Raw genomic sequence first — 21,080 nt, 5'->3', positions numbered from 1 at the left:
GGAGAGAAATGGGGAGGCAGCAGAGGGAGGGAACATGTGATGAGGATAAAGGACACGTGGGAAGATGCTGTACTTTTAAAAGTTCGACACACAAATGGGAGAGTTTTCTTACTGTTATTCAGTCATGTGACACCACTGGGTGAACTAGATACCTTATTTAACCAAGCAGTTGGTGCATGATTGTTTATTGTAGCAACAGCACCAGGCAAATAATGAGCTTCATTGTGCTTTGCATAGCAATAAAACAAGTTATTGCAGTTTTAATGATTTTTGGGAATGCATTAATAAAATAATTTACTTTTGTGGTTTTATTTTCTGGCCCTCACGCTGTTCAAAACCCATAGGTTGTTATACTATTTGTGGAACTCAAGAAAATACTTTAATTAATCTCCACACAGAAATTTTCCATACATTAACATGTTCATGGTGGCCACAAGCTGTTAAATGCCCCCCAAAAAACCATAAAAGGCATCCATACGACTTATGTGCTATATTAAGTTTTCTGAAGCCAGCTTCAGATAGCTTTGTGTGCTGAAAAGAACAAAATGTAATCATTAATAACTGACTTTTCACTTCTGCTGCAGTTTTCAAATCAAATATGGCATCTATAGTGAAAGTTAAATGTCATATGGACCACTTTTATGGTGATGTTATTGTGTTTGAGAGTCTGAAATCGCTATTTTAGTATGTTTCACTGAAAAAAAATAGCAGCATATAAATTTGGAACAACATGAGGTTGAGTAAAAAAATTACTGAATTTTTGTGTTTTGGTAAAATATTCCCTAAAGCGTTTTTTACAGACTAGTGATTGTCTTGAATATTTAAGTGTGTGTTTCGACAGCTCAATTAGATCACTTTATCTCTGAACTGCCTTTGATAGAGAACTGATGATCAACCTCGCAACACTTCACTGTAAACCATCTTTTAGTCTCTCAGTTGTTGTCCAATCTCTCATTCTCTCTTTCTTTCCATATTTCTCTCTCAGGGGCATTTTTTCTGCGGAAGCAGTGCCACCACAAAAAGATTCTGATGAGCAATAATCAACTATACAATGAATAATGTATAAGCCACCCAAAGTAACACTGTCTAAAAGGTACAGTCACATTAACCAATTTTCTGTGATTTCTTTCGTGGGCAAAATTCAGTAATTTTAACAGGAATTCATGTGATCAGATTTTTTTTGTGAGATTCTCCCACACAGATTTTGCATCGGATTCAAGTTGGCCAAGCGAATTTGGCTCATTAACCAAAAAAAAAAAAAAAAACTTGATTTTGCTTGGTTTGAAAGGGACTTCTGTGTGAGATGTGCTTCAAACATCGCTAAACTTGTTTTTTTTTTTTTTTTGCAACAAGGATACCAGTGGATAAAGTTTGATGGGGGAATGCAGTGTCTCTTACTGTATGTCTCCCTTAAAGAACAGTGAAATACTTAAAGAAATCGCCTAGTCACATGAGAGAAGCCAAGTCACTGTTACTGGTTGATTATGCTGACAATATGAACCCACCTATCACATTCGCAAGCACTCCACAGATCGCGAATAAACTGGTTAAATGACTAATTACACAACTCACCCACTCACATCACCACTTTCAGTCACAACCAGATCAAAATGAACTTACAATAATGACCTGTGAGTAAGCCGATTTTAAGATTGTAATTACATCTCGATTTGATGACTAATGGATTGAAAGGAAGGTGCAAATAAATCCAAATGTTAGTGGGAACAAATAAATGCTACTGTACAATAAACATGATTTTGGCTTTATGATATTGTTATTTTTTAAGCAAAAAGCATAATAGTATATTAATAGAAACACACTAAAACATTATATTTGTTGTGTGTTGCTTAATTCTGATCCATCCAGTATGTCTTAAACCATAAAATCTATGTAAAGATCAAATGGAACTGGAACATGAATTTACATTGAACTAAAAAACCCAAATGCAGAGAGAGACTTTCAGGAGTCCACAATGCAACACTCTTCTATCTGCTTCTCGATGTGTGTGTGTGTCTTTCTCTTCTTCTCTCAAGTGACAAAAGCAAGACCCCATTCCTAATCTGACCCCAAAACAGCAACGAAATCCCCCCGGCCTTATCATCCTCTGCCTGGGCTCTGTTCTCGCTCTTCTTTCATATCCCCTGCCTCTCTTTCTTTCTTTCATTCTCTCTCTCTCTCTCCGTCACTCTCCATTGCATCCTCTCTCCCCAGTATAACCTCTTCCTCTGTCTCCTTCTCTCTGTAAACGGCTTTCAGCCGAGCAGAGATTACCTAGACCATGCTCTTCAGAGTAGCTTCAAAAAGGGTGCTCTGGGCTGCCAGCCTGGATAACACCCCCCTCCTCCTTCCGCCCGAGTGGAGAGGGGGGAAAGTCACAGAGAGAGTGGCTTGGAAAATGCTTGCAGAAGGGGGGAAAAAACAGATGCTGAGGATGTCACACACTGGCTATGTTGACACAATGTTTGGGACTGACGAACATATTTACTACAGGTGTGATTTCTGAATTGTTCTGTTCACACAACAGCTATAAAAGCAGCATGAATACTATCTATGTGAATGAGAATGAACAGTTGAAGTAACACTAAATTAACCAAATGTTTTTAAAATAAAATAAAAAAAAAGCTTTACAGTAAAATGCTGTAATTTGAATTAATGGTAAATTGTATTACATTTACTATCCACAGGCCACTTCAGAAGGACTCCTAAGTGATGCTATTTAAAGCATGCTGAACTTTGCCAGCTTGCCAGTCTCACTTAGTTTTGATATGCACATGCTGAGCTGATGATTAGCTATTAGAAACAATCCCAAAACACGTTTGTTCTCCTTTGACCTGCATTACAGTTTGACAACCTCAGTGCATTAACATGATGCATGCTTGATTTATTTGCTGTGAGATGCATCATATGAGATTCATAGAGAAAGTGCAAACTGTGAAATTGCTGTAATAATTGCACCTATGCAATTGTGTGGGAAAAACTGCTAGGTGGTATTTTCAGGTCATGATGAAAGTTTACAGATCAACTTAATTACTAGTAAATATAATCAAATGAATTACATGGAATGGCAATTAGTATTAATAATCAAATATTACTATACAAGGGATAGTTCACAAAATATAGAACATTCTGTTATGAATTACTCATCTCCAAGTTGTTCCAAACCTGTAAGAGTTTCTTTCTTCAGTTAAACACAAAAGAAGATATTTTGAAAAATATTGGAGGTTGCAGTTGTTGGTAGCCATTGGCGTCCATGGCTACCAGAAATATTTGGTTAGCAACATTCTTCAAAATATCTTCTTTTGTGTTCAACAGAAGAAGAAAAAAAATCACACAGGTTGAGAACAACATAAAGGTAAGTAAATTATGACATCCCCTATAGTGTAATTCTTCATTCGTTCACTACATTTTTGAGGCCAAAACCACAGTTCAGAAAGTCTAATCCCTTTGTATTCTTTGATATGCAATCTTTGATGTGCATCCCTCCCTGTGTAAACCCAATGCCTTTTTCTCTGTCACCATGTCCAGCCTGTCTCCATGTTATGTTAGACACACTCTCTGCCCTCTTGCTCCCCGAGAATGTCCAATTAGAGGAAGGTCGGATCTGGTAGCCAAGTGTGAGGCAGCCACTTATTCTGTTACCGTTGGCCGATCCGTCACGCTCCTCTCCAGCTTTCTTTATTTTATTCTTCCTCCCAAAAGGCAGTGGCTAACTCTATCACCGGGACAAATGACCCATCAGTGGCACCATTCATCAGCTGCCTTAGAATCACTCGCTCCGGCCACAGTCCCACCCATCCACCCCCTGTGAAACAGGACCGCCGCTCCCACCGGCTTCCCCACTGAATCTTACGTTGTGTGTGTTTGCACACACGTGGGCATGAAAGCAAAAATGAGAGAATGAGCCTTTGTGCGTGCAGCGCTCGGCTAAACTGCATTATAAATCTCTCCCACAAGTAAAATAAACACATACAAACACGCCATCCGAAATAGAACCACCTCCTTTACCAAACATATATACATAAGCTTTTGTCAAAGCCCTTTGTCTGTTTTTATTTGCTTGTCAGTGTTGTTGTCTTGTCTTATCCCTCAGCAGCTATTCTGACGCCCCCACACCGTCCCAACACCTCCACCCAGGGCGAGAATCTTTACATAAGTGATGAGAAGGAGAGCAAATGAAATGACTGTAATTTGGTCAGGGGCACCGTGAACGTCCTGCTTAATAGAGGGGGCCGTCTTTCCCATTGCTCTGAGACGAGCTAGGTGGGTGCGTTCTTATTAATTAAGACAGTCTCATTATCGCCAGTCCAGGCACTCGATGAGTGAGGGAAATCAGAATTAAAAAGTCAAGCAAACTGCAAAGGAAAAGACAGCTAAGACATGACAGATGGTCTTTCGTCATGCAAGGCTTTATCGAGAAAAAAATAAAATTGAAATAAATAAATAATGAGCTTACGGAGAGCAGAACTAGCACATTTTCTCCCTCCTCTTCTTAATTCTGAGCAATTAAAATGTTTTTTTTTCCTTCAATAGCGCAAAAAGCATATGGGGACATTACTCATTTGGTGCTGTTTTGCCAGTATAGTTTCCATGGCAACCTTGGAGCAAGAAACATGACTCTCTTTGCTGGTAGATACAGAGTCACTGGCGTAGCCTGTGGTTCTCGAGATGTGAACTTTGACTTTTTCCAGCCTCAATTTAGCAGTGAATCTTGTTACGGTACAAAATATTAGACCTATCCTTCCTGGGAATCATCACACAAAATACCAAAACACAATAGCACAAAACATATTATTATTATTATTGTGAATAATCGTGAGCGAAAATCTGCTTAACCATCATGCATATTTAATTTTTAATATGAAACATCTTTCAATATCTCAAACCTACAATCGTGTTCTGTTTGCGCCAAAGGCTGATGCTAGACTTTATACGTCAGGCAGAAAACATATAAAAGAGAATCACACTAAAGATACATTCACATGAAGTTCAACATCTACTGTTGCCAAAGTGATGTATTGATACGGAGGGATATATCGAACCGCACTGCTGTAGTTGAGAATTTTTTCCCATTTGAGGGAAAAGATCATGTGCTGCTAGCAAAGGAGAGGCAGCGAGAGAAGAATCAGTGCTATAAACATAAGGCAATGTTAAATTGACACACGCTGTTCAGCTCTTCTCTTTATCCACAGAGGAAAGCTAGAAGGTCTTACAGGCATGAAGACACAATTCTTTTTTCATAGGCCTGAAACATAAGTTTATATTGTATCACTAGGTTTGAATACACAATGGCTGTTTACACTGACTAGAATTGTAAAAATGTGAATGGAAGCAAGTCAAGAACAAGTCCAAGCCACATTTCAATCATAAAATATATAAGAAAATAATTTTGCATTATGATGTTTGCACTATGACTCAAGCACAAAGGCACTAAAATGATTAACAATGTAATGGAATATATATATATATATATATATATATATATATATATATATATAATATATATATATAATATATAATATATATATATAAATATAAGGGAATCTTTCCGCGCTTGAAAAACTGATTGAGCGATTACATAAGACATGAAACATTTTGGTAAGCTATACTGTATCTTTCAACATACCTTCTGATGTTCATTCATGTTTATTTTGCGCTATAACTTATTAAAGTGGAAGAGACTCATGCTCCGTGCTGCTGCTTGAACTGAGGTGCTACAGTGATCTGTCACGTCACATTTAAAAGCATCAAAATGTCATTAATTGTTTGAATTTTGTGACAGAATGTACTGAATTTGAAAGCTGAGACTTTGTTTCTTATCAGAAGTAAGAATGCACAAAGCTCTTTGCGATTATTGGATGGGAGGCATGCTACAAATAATGTTAGGTGTAGAGAAAAACTGCGGATCTGGCAACCCGGGCTTGAACTACGGGTGATTCATAGGGTCAAATAGAGCCTGCTTTAAGTGTTGCTATTTTTAACTATTAATGTTGTCACGTTTATTTTGACAGCTCTAAATTCAACAGAGAGATTTTTTCACACACATTGGGCCTCATTTATCAATCTAACGTAGAAACGAGCGCAGATCCGTGTGCACAAATCAACTTACGACAGAGTTCACGTGTGATTCATGAAACATTCGTATGCCGCCAATCTCATCGTACGTATGATCGCACATTGATAAATTTGGCAGCAGAAAACAATCGTCATTTGAATATCACGCCCCTAAAAACACCCTGGTTTAGAAGCCTCGCCCCTAGATTTTATGACACGGAGAAACGAAACCCGACCCAAAAGACTTACTCCAAAAATACCCGTTAACCTTGTAATTGCAAACTATTAGGCTACATTAATTTATGTAATTTATATGTAGGCCTATATTAAAATACTCGTAAATATAAACAGCCTATTTAGCTCCCCTCACTTTAACGGTATTCAGAACAGAACAAGAATGAAAAATAAGTAGTTATAAAATTATATAGTCAACTATAAAATAAATCTAATTAGGCTATAGTGGCATTCATTATAAACAACATACAAATGTAAAGCAAAACTGATAAAGACGTAATCAAACAGACGATGAAAAGATAAAGAAAATAAAGAAAATGCATTAAGAGTGTCACAAAAACGAGCGTAGGCTATAGGCTACTTGTTGCACAGTGTTTTTTCCCCCGTTTTGTTAATCTGTTAATTATATTATAGCCTATTATAGAAGCACAGCAGGTGCATGATGCGACGATTGAATCCTCATGGTCTTGTTTATGCTGCTGCTATACACGCATATAAAGCTAAAGTCCTGTATAACCCCCCCCCCCAAAAAAAAAACAGACATTCTAATCTTACTGGTTAACGATCGACTAATGAACTTCATTTGACGGTCAGGAAAATGAAAATGAACAAAATGCTGTCATTCTAGAATTCTCCACCATATTAACTACGCTGCACGCAAGTTCAGGTAACTCAAAAACATGCGTACACGAGCTGAGACCAGACGTGAGATTTCATCGTAGCCACCGCTCACGTCCATATTGATCAATTCCAAGTTTTGCGTTGAAACGACCATAAGCCCAATTTTCTGTCGTACGTTCATTTCGTAAATGAGGCCCAGTATGAGTTGCAGTATGACACATTTTTCCGTCACCTTTTGAATGATAGGATATAATCGGCCCTGATCATCAATGGTAATCGGCTCTGTTGATTTTGAACAATCGGCCGACTGAAATAAATTGCTTTTATCGGCCGATACGATTATCAGCGATCCATTGCAGAATTGATGTCATACGGCTCGCTCACTGAATCGCTGGCCGTCTCAGTGATCAGCCGTAAACAGTGATTCTGTCCTAATTCCCTTACATATTAATGGTGGAGTTCCCTTTAAAATCTTAAATGATTCCCTTTGAGCTAAATTATTGACCTGTTTCCCTTACATTTGGCTAATGTATGTTTCTGTTGATGGATGCGCATTCTGGCTTCCTGTGGACAAACGTGGACAAACCATTCACTCTTAAGCTTTGGCAGTTTAAACATTTAACAGCCAGAGGATGCGAGCTCGCGTGTGCAGTGAGAAGATTTGTGCGTGCGCTCATCCGAAGCTTTCTTAATATTAATCAAATAGCAACAACAAAGAAATCACTCACTGCTCTTGATTGAATAGCTTTTGTAAGTTTAATAAAGATTCATCTTTAATTTATACAGTGAAATATGCAATGCTGTTTTACATGTCATTACTTTATTCAATTTCTGCACCTAAAAACTAATGTTAGACCTACCTAGAAAAAACTGAAAATCACTTTATTTTATTTGTATCTTTACTCTATTGTATTTATTTGTGCTGTTGCTTGTAGTTAGATAGATTATTCTTATTTTCTTTATTTTTATTTGACAGTATAGTTTTTCCCAAAACATAGCACATACTGAACCATACTGAAACCGTGACTCTAAAACCGTGATACAAACCGAACCGTGAGTAAGTTTAACCATTCCACCCCTAATATATATATATATATATACACCTCTGAATGCAGTTTCATATTTTTTCTTAATGTTTTTTTTTTCATAAAAAATAAATAATACAAAAATGACTTATTTTAATTTATTATTATTATTATTAATATTATTAATAATTTGGATCATTACAAAATGTAAACTTGGCTATGTTTTTATGAGACTGACCAAAATAAATTTTATACAAAAACAACATTTTATGAGTTCCAAATCAAGGCAATTAAAATGCATTAAACCTCTGAAAATGTTGTCAAGTCATTTTTTAACACATTGTCTAAGCACTATCAACCAAATCATTATCAATCAGCTTGCCAGCTCTGCATTCTCGAGCCATACGAGTGATTAAAAAAGCCAATTCCAACTATGCCAAACCTGATTTGTTGAAATATCACCCTGACAAGATTAACAAATGCCTCACTATTCAGAAGTTTTAAAAAAAGCCACATAAGGCCACTATGTTATGGAACGCTTATTCAAAATAGTATTCATTGGAAATTTATTCGCTTTTGTTCCATTTGCCTCACTCTGGCATTAGGACAATCCACCCCTCCGGTTTTACCTTCCAAAACAAGAGCTGAACAGAGAGAGAAAAGCAAAGAATATGCAAGCATTCACATTGGATCGTAGGAAATATTGCCAGGCAGGATTAGAGGAAGGTGTTGCGGGGTTCGAACCCTCTGGGCTGGCCTACACACATGGGGTTGGAAAGTTGGATCAATCTGCAAGGCTACATGCCACCTTATGCCATTCATCTTTATTTAACAGCAAGCTTTGCATTTTAAGAGGATACACGCTGACCTCTACACCACAAACTGACATTTGGGGAAAACACGTCGATAGTGAAGCATGTCAATTTATGGTTTTGTCCATGTGTCTACTCTACTCCCCGATGGTCTGACATGCTAAAGCAGCGAGATGGATATGTGTTCATGAAAGATGATGCGGCCGGTTATGCATCATGCCTACAGCACAAGATCCCATGCACTCGGGTCACTGGAGTTATCCAAAATCGCATTAATATTCAGAAAACACTGCAGCTTTTGTAAAAGTCTGTTTACAGCTGGTGAGGATACAGCAAAAGATCAAATCCAGAACATTTGCTTAGATGAGCTCTTTCAAACTCATTATGACCTCAGAGAGGACAATTAATTGAACTAAATTCCTCGTATCACCCTGTATTTCAATATAAGCACAAGGTCACTCGTGTATAGCCAGCCCAAGCTCTATTCATGACTTCCAAAGCTGCAGTGGAAGAGAATAAAAACACTATTTAAGGTTTTGATTCAAATTGAAAAGCGCTCACCTCCATAGCCAAAATCCAATCCAATTGCAATTGTGTTGGGTAAATAAGGATGGATTGTTTGTCTCTTAGGTGAGTGTGTGGTGAGGATCTTCTGTTTAAATGTAAAGTGACAGATTCTTTAAATCTGTAAATGTAAAGTGACCCATTCCCGGTGCTAGAGGACTATGGCTCACTCTAATGAGCCAATGGAGAAAAGTCACAGAATGAAGAACAGATTCCAAAGGTTGAGATGAAGGACAAGGCACATGCCATTTAAACGCTCCACCAAATGATGCTGCTCTACAGTTCAGGCAAATCATATTTAGATGCATATACTTTTAATTACTTTTCACTTTTAACTAAATTTTGTCCAAAACATTTTCTGTGTGATTTTTTCTCATCTATTTAATTTGTCCTCTAACAGTCTAAAAGTGGACATACAGTACATGCATCACAGAAGAATTCCATCATTTTTTTGCCATTTTCTGAACCAACAAATGTCATTTTCATCATGCATAATTATTATTTTTTACTTTATTTGACAGCATTCTGTGGTGGAAATGACATGAACACAATTGAAATAAAAATTAAAATAAAATAAAATTGTCTATTCCTTTGTCTTGTTAATGCTAATTTCTTATGTATACTAAATACTCTACACACACTGTAATTATATTTTCAGGTTTCAAATGATCTGATAAAATTAGAATTAGTTAGAATTTGATATTCTGAATATTATATATATATATATATAACATTATATATATATATATATATATATAACATTCATATAAAATATAATATAAGATAATTACTTTTACACAATAAATATAAAAGTGGTTAATGACTATTTGTTTGTTAATATTATTATTATTATTTGAGTTTTAGAATGCATGATTATTTTTATGTTTGATTTTCATGGTTTAAGATTGAATCTCTGGGTCTGAGACAAGGATAAAATAAAACAATTTCAAAAGTATCAAAAGCAAATCAAGTTTTCAGAACTATCTTCATGTGACCTACATTTAACAAATGAAAAAAAAAGAAGAAGTTATTTTAAACAAAAATCAAGCCTTGGGACATAAAAGTGCTCATGGCTAAATAAACATTTATCCACTGACATACTGCTGCACTAACAGCTCATTACAAGGCCGAGTTATTCTGTTTTGCAAAAGTATCCACCATCTAACACAATGCTGAAGTGCATACTTCAAGTTATCATTAGCACATAATTTCTGTTCTTGGGTGAGTTCCAGATAAGACCGTTTCGGATGGCCTGTCTGTGAAACTCTATCTCCACCTCAAGCTGCAATTATCATTACACCACCAAAATCACTGCTGAATCGAGCAATTTTTTACCATCTTGTGGTGAGACTGCCAACTCTAAATCAATAAACTCCTGTATCTCTATGCAATATCACATTTTTGCTAACATGTAATCATATTTCACGTGCCTACAGAGAAATGGCAACATATAAGAAATTCTCCACGATGCCATTAAACGCAGTGTCATATTAGGAAATAATTGCACTTCTCGTCATGCTCACAATGGCAGATTAATGGGTGGAACAATCAGGAATCATGGTCTTCCTACCTGTGAACAGGTAAAGCTTCTGGCACCTTAACAGCACACACTGGCACCTTTTTCAGAGAAGTGGGACTGAGGCAGGATGGACAGAGTAAGCTAATGATCTGTCCCCATGTCAATATCACTGGGTGCCAACCTGCCTCCCCTTGGGCAAGAGCCTGGACATCAAACCTGCAGCTGACGCACCACTTTTCCTGGGAAGCCTCTTCTGTGCCTCTCATCAATACATTGAACTTTTTTTCCAAACTGTGGCCCTGCTGTCTGCATCTTGATGAAACACTCCTCTGCTTATTTGTGCACCTTTCTGAAATCCATCAGTTGCTTAATTTCACTGCAACTTCTTACAGGAACAGTTCACCGAAAAATGAAAATTGTGTCATCATTTATACTATATGTTCAAAACGCATATTACTTTCTTTGGTGTGTGGAACACAAAAGGAGATATTTCGAAGAATGAACTGGTTGTTTACTCAAAACGCTGTGATGAACTTGAGAACTGGATAAGTCAGAGTAAACAAATCAACAGGACTAATTGCTTCACTGAAAATATGGCTCTAAAGAATAATTAAATTAGAAATCAGAATTTGATATTTGAATAAACGGCGTCAAGTTCAGCAATTATCAAGATTTCCAATGAAACATTACAAAGACATGACATGACACAAATAAAACTTATTATTCATTCATTTTTATATATATTTGTTTTCATTTTATATATCATTGATACAATGATAATTATATTAATAATTATTATTATTATTATGCTTCAGATGAATAAACAAACAATCAATCAATCAGATGAAATAATAATTATTAATTTTATAGATTTTATATTTTAATAATAGAAAAATAAAAATAGTATTTATAATGGTAATAACTACAGTAAAAATAATAATGAGGAAAAAAGGAGTTTAAATGAGGAATTAATTACATTTTAAATGTTAACCTGCACGAAGATACAATATTCATTTCAGAGAAATAAATGAATGAATATCACATGGAATTATTTTTAATTATTATTAATTTTATATGTTTTATTTTATTTTTGATCTAAAATAAAAGTACATAATAATAATAATGAGGTTGAGTGAGAATTTTTTGGTGAAGATAATTTCCAGCAAAAATTTAAATTCTAGCAGTATGAGATGATCAAACATGACCGCATATTAGACAACCGTCAATGGGCTCATTAACAAATTTATTAAATAGATGGCTGCATTTTGTGCAAACCCATTTTGAGCATTTGTCGGAACATTGAGTTCTGTAATTTTTTCTCTGCCAGGTGTCAAACTGCCTCCAAACATTTTGTTCTGTATCGTCTCCTGCCAGGACCTGAGCAGTGGACACTCCGAATCCCTGGAGTCCAGAGGAGTCCCTGACTATGACTAATTAAATGAGTTATATGCCCGTGTGTCAGTGTGGCCCAGACCGCCAGATCTGGCCATGCGCTTTTGAGGGGAATCAGCCTCCCGTGCCCACAGGGTGTGCGCGCGGGCCATCGATCCTGCTACGCCATTAGATACAAAGATGTCAAGGTAGATTACTCTCATAGTGCTGCCGTTTGCAGGTCAAGTGTTTCGCTGGTCAACAATAATCAGAGAGACAGCAGGCGGCTTGATGATTGGGCTCTGTCTGGCTGATATATAACAGCGCTGCTGAAGCTTAGGTGATGGAACAGAAGAGTGAATTAGAATGGAGAGGCAGCTCGACCCCAGGCAGGTTAATGACATACGTGGTGCCAAAGAGCTAAATGATTTTGTGCTGAAAACAGGATTATGTCTCAGACATAAGACAGAACGGATGAGATGCAGGGCACAGCGCTCAAATGTAACTCACCAGCAAACAGGCTCTCTCTCTATCGGTCTCTTGCTCTTTCTCTCTCTCAAAGCAGGAATCAGTCACTTATATTTTACTTTCCCCTCTGCAGGTCACAGCCTCCTTCATCACCCTGTCCAAATAATGCAACAACAACACAGCTCATTCATCTTCCAAACTGGGAAGAGTAACGACTCGTAGTTCAATTGGATTTTTGCTTCCTTTTCCTTCATTTGCACACTTTTAAATGACTACATGTGGACTTTCTTTAATATTATATCTCAGGGTTTTCCAACCATTTTTGTCTTAGGTATAACTAGGGATGCACCGATACCACTTTTTCCAGTACTCGCCCGATACCGATACTTTTATTTTTGGTACTTGCCGATACCGAGTACCGATACCAATATTTTTATTGCATTTGTACATTTTTTAAATATTGGGTACAGAAACCAAAATAGTATGTATAATGTCTCAGGCAACCCTTAGCCTTAACGACAGCCTGTAGTCTCCTGGGCATGCTGTCAGTCAGCTGCATGCAAACCTGAACTTCCATTTTTTTTCCCTAGACTCGGTCTGAATAATCTTTGGTCCCAAATTTGTATCAGTTTTACTGGTAGTCCACTGTATGAAGAATTTTGGGGTATAATTGGTCACAGTTTACTTTATTTTGCTATCCTCACTTACATAAATTAACTATAGTGTCCTGCACCCACTAGTAAAAAAAAAAAAAAAATCAAAAATGATATCTGGTCTCTGAATAATTTTTGGTTTGACTATTTCCTTTGGTTATTTTCACACTTAACTATGCCCATTAAAAAGTATTTGACAAGTTTTTGTTACTTTCACTGTTCATTGTTTTGCTCTAAGGTACATAATCTTTAATTTAATAGCATTAGAGCTGCTCCATTGCAGCGACTTAGTACTGTAATCACGCGCTTCGCTGCAATAATGCAGGGAACCACTCCTTATAAATCTCCTAACTGTGATATTTTCAGAAATAGAAGTCGCGTTTTTTTTAAATCTGAAACTGTGCAGCGATTTATATTCCAAAGCCACTCATATAATGTAGAAACACTCAAGCAAGCAAAACACACGCAACGCGTGCACGTATTTGTACTGATACAGAATAGTACAGTCTAGCGCATTTCACACAGGCTGCTAGATTCACTTTCGCTAGAAAGTCGTGTATGCCTCAGGTTGAAAATAAATGATGTTTATAGTGGATGACCCTATAAATGGTCTTATTTTTATGATTTAGTTTTAATCCAAATGATGCATGTGCTAAGTGAGTGAACATCAAAGATCACACAACAGAAGTGCGCGCGCGCTCTCTCTCTCTTTCTGTCTGTCTCTCTCTCTTTTAACGTTTTAACGAGTACGAGTACAGGAGATCAGTATCGGGCCCGATACCGATACGTACAACGACTGCTCAATAGTGAGTAGAGTAGTAAGTAGTGAGTAGCTTAATAACATCAAACTAGAAAAGTGTTGCTTTTAAAGATCAACATGCAAAATTCCTTCAGACACTGCAATAAAACTAAATTTTAAAATATTTAATAATACAATATAATAATACAATAAAGTCCACAAAATGTGTGTTTGTCTACATATCTAAATAAAAACATACACACTATACCATTGTAGCGAATCAGCTCATGGGGAAATATGAATAATTAACCATAACTAGTTATAATGGGTCCTCTTATGGCTTGTTAACTGAGGTTACAGAGTATTTGTTATATAAAAAGAGAATATATAGTGTGTTGGATTGGTCCAGACGCTACACCATTAAAACGTTATGTTTTTTTCAAAAACAGTTTTTTTACTGTTTTTGAAAGTCTTTTATGCGTCTTTTATAAATTATTAATTTAATAATAAAAAAGTAAAAACAGCAATATTGTAAAAATATTATTAATGTTTAAAATAACTGTATTTTAATACAATTTAAAATGGAGCTAAATTACATGTATTACATTTTACTCCAGTTTTCAGTGTCACATGATCCTTGAAATGAAAATTACTCTGATATGCTGAACTGGTGCTCAAGAAATGTCTTTATTGTCAATGTTGAAAAAAGTTGTGTTTCTGTGGAAACCATAATATATTGTATTGTTTTGTTTTGTTTTTCAGGATTTTTTTATTAATTGAAAGTTCAAATAAACAGCATTTATTTGAAATATAAATCTTTTGTAATATTATAAATCTCTTCACTGTCACTTTTGAATGGTAAAATACATACATACACACATATACATATATATGTAAATAATAGCATAATATCAAAAATAAATCTGGACTCCATGGACTTTTTTATAGGTTATTAAAATCTTTAAGTGATTTATTTTTACAAATAAACAAGACATTTTTTTTGGGATTTTTTGATTAATAGAAAGTTCAAAAGGACAGCATTTATTTGAAATATAAATCTTCTGTTATGTCTTCACTGTCACTTTTGAATGATAAAATAAATACACACACATACTGTATATAGTATCTGGACTTTATGGACTTTTTTACGGGTTTTTAAAAATCTTTAAGTGATTTATTTTTTACAAATAAACAAGAAAAAATAGCTTATTGTTCCTTTGGTGCTTGCGATGGGCACAGAGAATATTGTGGTTTAATCGCATAACGTTTCCCATCTTTGCATGTGTCATATCACAGGATGGTATAGCGCCGGACTGTTGTCTGGTAATTCCAGGATGACAACAATCTCATATCACCTGATTTAGTGTCTGAGGTTGAAAGCTGGGGAGGAGGATGAAAAAGTGATAAAGCATGTGAAACAGCAGGAATGAGAGCGCAGGTTGTGGACCGAGCCGAACGTGGGTGGCTATAAGTTCTCATGCTCTGACAACCTCTGAGACAAGCTTTTTATTTGGTGGCAGAAGCTGGGGGATAAAGAAGCGAGGATGTGTGCGCGTGACTGACGACACAGATGGGAGAGCAGTGAAGGACATGTCAGGTGGCATGTAGAAACAAGAAGCCCAACTTAAAAAGCCTAAAAACATGAGCCATTGTTTTCATCAATGCCATTTGAAGTCCACCCACATAGCTAAGTCTAACTAATCTATCCAGTCTTGGTGAAATTAACACATTTGGCAAAGAACGCCCGCATACAGATGGCGTTTAGTGGTGTTTCGTTATTCTGACAGATTCACATGACAATATTTACAATCTGATTTCTAAGTATGACGAGAAGAAACGTTTTACAAGCAACATCATCAAAACTGCAATTAGCTCATGGTGGACTGTAACAGTATACAGCTAATGTTTACATCGCAGATATGGCCCATATGTCAGTTAGTATGCTAATCCATGACAAGGTCTCCCTTATTCAAACATCTCAGCATGAGACAGTGAGTTCATATTGAACAGGCGATTAATAGCACCTTGCTCATGCCAGGCAGATCCTTCTGCTTGGCCTTCCTCCAGAGCGTGGGGGATTCAAACAAGCAGCATCTAAAGGACTGGATTCTGTTTCTGGCACAAGGCTACAGCTTCCCACTGCCTACTGGAAGTATCTGTCTCAGTAATAATTCTTTAATTTGGCATTTGACAGAAATGCCTCAAACATTTTTTTAAGGAGGTTCATGAATTTAATGATGCAACTATGAAGAAAGACCTTGGTGGGTATTTACACTTGTAAATCTGTATTTACAGAGCAGGTGGGTTAACGTTAGTTCCTGCATCCAAAGGTGTCGGTGTTGTGGACCTGTGCTAATTCTGTCCTACAGCATGTAGTGATTAGCTTAAAGGAATTATGCAGCCAAAAATGAAATTTTCTGTCATCATTTACTCAACCTCATGTTGTTCCAAACCTGTACGCTTTTATTTTTCCAGAGGAATCGGAGAGGAGATTTTTTGTTTGCTTGTTTGTTCATTCGTTACACAGCTTTTTTTACCTTACATCGACAATTCATAGAGTTCACAAAAAAGTTCACCTGCTCAACATTCAAATATATGACTAGTGCGTGCCGTAGCAGTTGCAGCTTGCTTCAGAAACCCTCCACCTTCCCCAGCTCCACCTGTATAGATCTGCTACGAGGTGATTCATGTATGCTATATGGGGTTATTTCATGTACGTTATATTTGCAGCAGCGATATTTCTTACATGCTCACAGCAGCATGTTGTGGATGTATTGGCAGTAGCAAATATCGGTACTTACTCTGCCGCAGCAGCAGAGTAGCAGATCTATTCCATTACATTAACATTGTCATGTACATTACCATGCCAATCCCTCCGAGAGTTGTCATGACAGAAATACCGTACATATACAGTATATACATATATACACTTCGTATTAAAGTGCTTTTTCAAGGATGAGGGCGAGTAAATAATGACAAAAAAGACATTTTCGGGTGAAATATTTTTTTTAACAAGCAAGGATTTTTACTCCTGAAGAGTACTGGCATGATTTCACGTGGCCACATGAGTGCATGGTAAATAAATAAATATGGAGAGAAAAGACAAGAACACAAAGAAAAGAAGTTGAAAATGGATGAAAGAAACAGAACAGCTTAAGTCGAGCGAGAAGCCCAGCAGGGAGTTGTTTTGATTTCATCTGGTCTAGAAATATTTAATGTCAGGTCACATAGTAATTAGAAAGATTTTTTAACATGTTGCATTGGCGATTTTGCGAAAGTCGATATTTATCAGCCACACTCATTAAGCTAAATGCGTTGTCTGTGAGATTGCGAGGGAGAAAAAAAAATGCTGTTTCATTGAATAATATTTCTGTGGCTGGGTATTACTGTGGCCATTACAGTGGAGAGTGCATTATTTAGGAAAGAGCCGTTGGCAGCGATGACAGAGAGAAAGAACAAATGATCCCTGTGCTTGAAGTCACACTGAGAGAGAGAGAGAGAGAGAGAGAGAGAGAGAGAGAGAGAGCGAGAGAAAGAGAAACACAAATCCATTCACAGTTTTGATTTGCTTTCCCTGACAGCTGCAATAGTGGGAATGCGAAACGACTGTGTCGGCTAACTTGTTTTATGTTCATAAAGTCCAGGCAGTTCTCCTGTTTCATTGTTTAAGAGGCACAGGACAGCAAAGGAGACTTGGCCTCTCCGAGTAAATAATGCTGTAATCGTAGGAAGTGTGCTCACTGATTTACAACTTAATGAATCTTGGAGAAAATCACTTTAACCGCTAGTGTTTTTTTTTCCGCCGACTTGGTTCTTGCTGTTTTCCTATGGGTAATAACATAATTTTATGTTAGAGCAAAGGTTTTGATATTCCAATATCATTACTGAGCTGCTTCTAAGCAGAGCGGAAGAGAAAGGCAGTCGGAGAAGCTGACTGTGAGCATTATGGCTAATGCATTAATGAGGGGTCATGTCAAATTTTCATAGCTTCACAGCTGTGTGTTATATCATTAGGTCAAATGAAAGGTGTGCCAGCATTATGGCACTCTCTGAAATGGCTCTGAAATCTCATCCAAGTCGAAATTCAGATTCACAAATAACACGTCATTACTGCCAAACACAACTGGTTCTCATGTGTCATAATAATATGTATCAAGCCATTTCAAAAGTGAAACGGAGAATGACATCTGAGAGCGGTCATGGAGGAAAATAATGTTAAATTCCAGGCTGTTCCTATCATATAGGTTTCATAAGAATTGGATTAGTCATATAAATCGTATGAACTACTTTCAGTGTACCTCAACTCATGTCATTCTAAACCCGTATGAAACACAAAAGATATTTTGAATAATGTATGAACTTGTCCTTATGTTAAAGGTCAATGGGGTCCAAAATAAAATTAAAATTAAAAATTAAAAATTAAATTAAATTAAATGTTATTTTATATGTTATTCCATAGAAGAATGTCATAAGGATTTGGAATGACATGAGGGTGAGTAAACAACAGAATTTTTACCAACTATTTGAAAAAAGGAGCACATCCCTACTACAATATGATGTTTGTTTTATGGAGAACAAATTCTTTAAAAAATGATCCTTGTGTGTTCCAAACACATACAGCATACGGTTCTAAAACAACATAAAGATGATTTTTTTTATGACATAATTTTCCTTTTCAGGTGAACATTTTCTTCAACAGTGCGGGCAGGAAGCAGAGATGGCATGCATACGATGCAGAGGAATCTTGACTGAGCAGAGGCAGGATTGAAATGGGTGTTTGTTGGGTTTCCCACACTGGTGATTACTCATAGAGAGGCTCTTATCAGAGGTAATGATCCTCACCCCGGTGGCTGCGGTGGGAGTTGAGCAGCATGGGGCTCAGAGGCAGGAAAGCAGAGGCCAGTGGGAGTAAAACCCAGAGGGCCATGTGCGAATCAGTTTGGCTATTGTAGCACCCTCCATCTAATTCATTCTTCCTCTGTGGGAGAGAGACCTGCCAGGCGTGCAGGGTTGATGTTGTGTTCTCCTTCTGTTAGCACCTCCTACTCGGCTTGCCTATGGAGCAGCGGCGATGCGTAGAACAGGAGATTTTTACTGAGGAGCGTTTGAGCATTTGTGTGCGGATACAGAACAGTGGACAAGGTGGAGAGTGGGCAGCCTGGCAGGGAGTCATGAAAAAAAAGGGTAGGTAGCAAAGGAAACATGGATGAGAGTGAGAGGAATCGAGCCTTGGATAGCGGCAGCAAAGTGGGTCAGGTTGGCTTAGTTTGATTACTGCAGTGGGTGGCTGGAGGCAGCCTTACAATAGCAACTGTACCGCGCACGTCTCTTCCCAGGATTCTCATCCTTTCTCCCCCCTGCTGAGGTGTAGCTAAAGAATCCGGTTATGTGAAGTGCTTCAAAGCCGGGCACACTGACGCACCCTCACCAGCTATAGAGCCTGACTGAAAGAAAGTCTGTGTCACCTCTGAGCAGCTCACACTCAGATTCACCTGTGAACTTTGAATCCTGCTGACTCATAATACAAGTACTGATATTTATAGACAATATAAATAGAAACATAATTATTCTCCACCAACAAATGGACAATATGAAACTTTTACACTACTAAATAAATAAAAAATAAAACACAAAAAATTAAATGCTGCAAGTAAATTTATGCATCACAAAATTATAATTTACAGTATGAAAAATGGATATTCATTTTGAGGTTGCTTACAATTATATCTAACAATTTCATTAAATTATTAGTTTATAAAAATAACTTTAAGTTTATCTTTATCTAAATGTAAAAATAATGGAAATTATCATGCACAATTAAATATTAAAAAAACCCTCTAAAGTCATCCTATAACCAATAAATTGATAATATTAAAATTCAAAAAAAAAATAATTCAAACTAAAAAATAAAAGGTTAAATCAATAGCTTTAAATGCTACAAAATGAATTTAGGCATCACAACATTATAAATATGCAATATGAAAAATTGATACTTATTTTGAGATTTGATAAAGATTACATTTAACAGTTTTGTTAAGTTGTTAATGTTTTTAAAAATTAACTAGAAGTGAGCATTAGATGACAGAAAAGCAATATAAATGTAAAAATATTGGAAATGAGCAAGCACAATTAAATATCAAATATTGGCCAATACAAAAAATATAAAAACCATACGATAACAACAAATTGCTATATCTATATATCTGCTTAAATAATAATAATAATAAAAAAACTAAAATTAATATCTTTAAATGTGACAAATTAATTTATAAATGTACAGCAAGAAAAAGATGCATGTATTTTGAGATTTAAAACATCCAATATCGACTGATAATAATAAATAAATAAAAAAATAAAAAAAATAAAAATCAAATTATTTGGTATAGAATGTTATAGGACCAATATGTTGTGCATCCCTAAACACAAGGATAATTAATCTATTATTAACCAGGTGTTTTATAAAACCCCCCAAAACACATGGAAGTGTTGTTGCCAGACCATATGCCTTGCCAGAGACAGAGAAAAATGACAGAGCCAAAGTGGGATATTAGCGGGGGAACCACAGTGTAATCTGATTGCCGTGCTGCTGAAAGGAAGCACATTGTGATACAGCACTGACAAGAGCAGAGTCTAAACACAGTAAAGAATAATGCCTTCAATTCAGTAGAAATGCTTCTCATTTAAAAAAAATATTTTTATTTCTGGACTGGAAGAGCCTATTAATCTGAATTAACCCAGGCAAATCCTGATACCAAAGATGTCCAAGGTCTTGTCTGCTTCGTAAACATCTGAGATTGCTTCATATGATGTTTTCCATCACATCAACCCACCAAACAGCTAGTGTTGTGGTAAATCTACCAGAAACATTCAGGTATCTACTGCTCCATTCTACACTGTGGATTTTATTCCCAACTAGCCGAAGGATAAAGAATTACACTGGCTTTGCTAAAATAAAAAAAAAAGGTTGGCTGTATTTAGGCAATGTTAGGAAAGGGGTCACTGCTACAGAGGCTAGAGGTGCCT

At 36.5% G+C, this 21,080-nt stretch overlaps 1 protein-coding gene across 3 annotated transcripts in view; it reads right to left on the bottom strand.

The window, feature by feature from the left end:
• LOC107581581 (RNA binding protein fox-1 homolog 3-like) overlaps positions 1 to 21,080 on the bottom strand; it is a 396,539-nt gene that overhangs the window by 352,407 nt on the left and 23,052 nt on the right. The window lies entirely within an intron of this gene.

The sequence above is a fragment of the Sinocyclocheilus grahami genome, unplaced genomic scaffold (assembly GCF_001515645.1).
Source record: "Sinocyclocheilus grahami isolate Dianchi unplaced genomic scaffold, SAMN03320097.WGS_v1.1 scaffold36.1, whole genome shotgun sequence".
Classification (NCBI taxonomy): Eukaryota; Metazoa; Chordata; class Actinopteri; order Cypriniformes; family Cyprinidae; genus Sinocyclocheilus; species Sinocyclocheilus grahami.
This window is presented reverse-complemented; position numbering and strand designations above follow the sequence as displayed.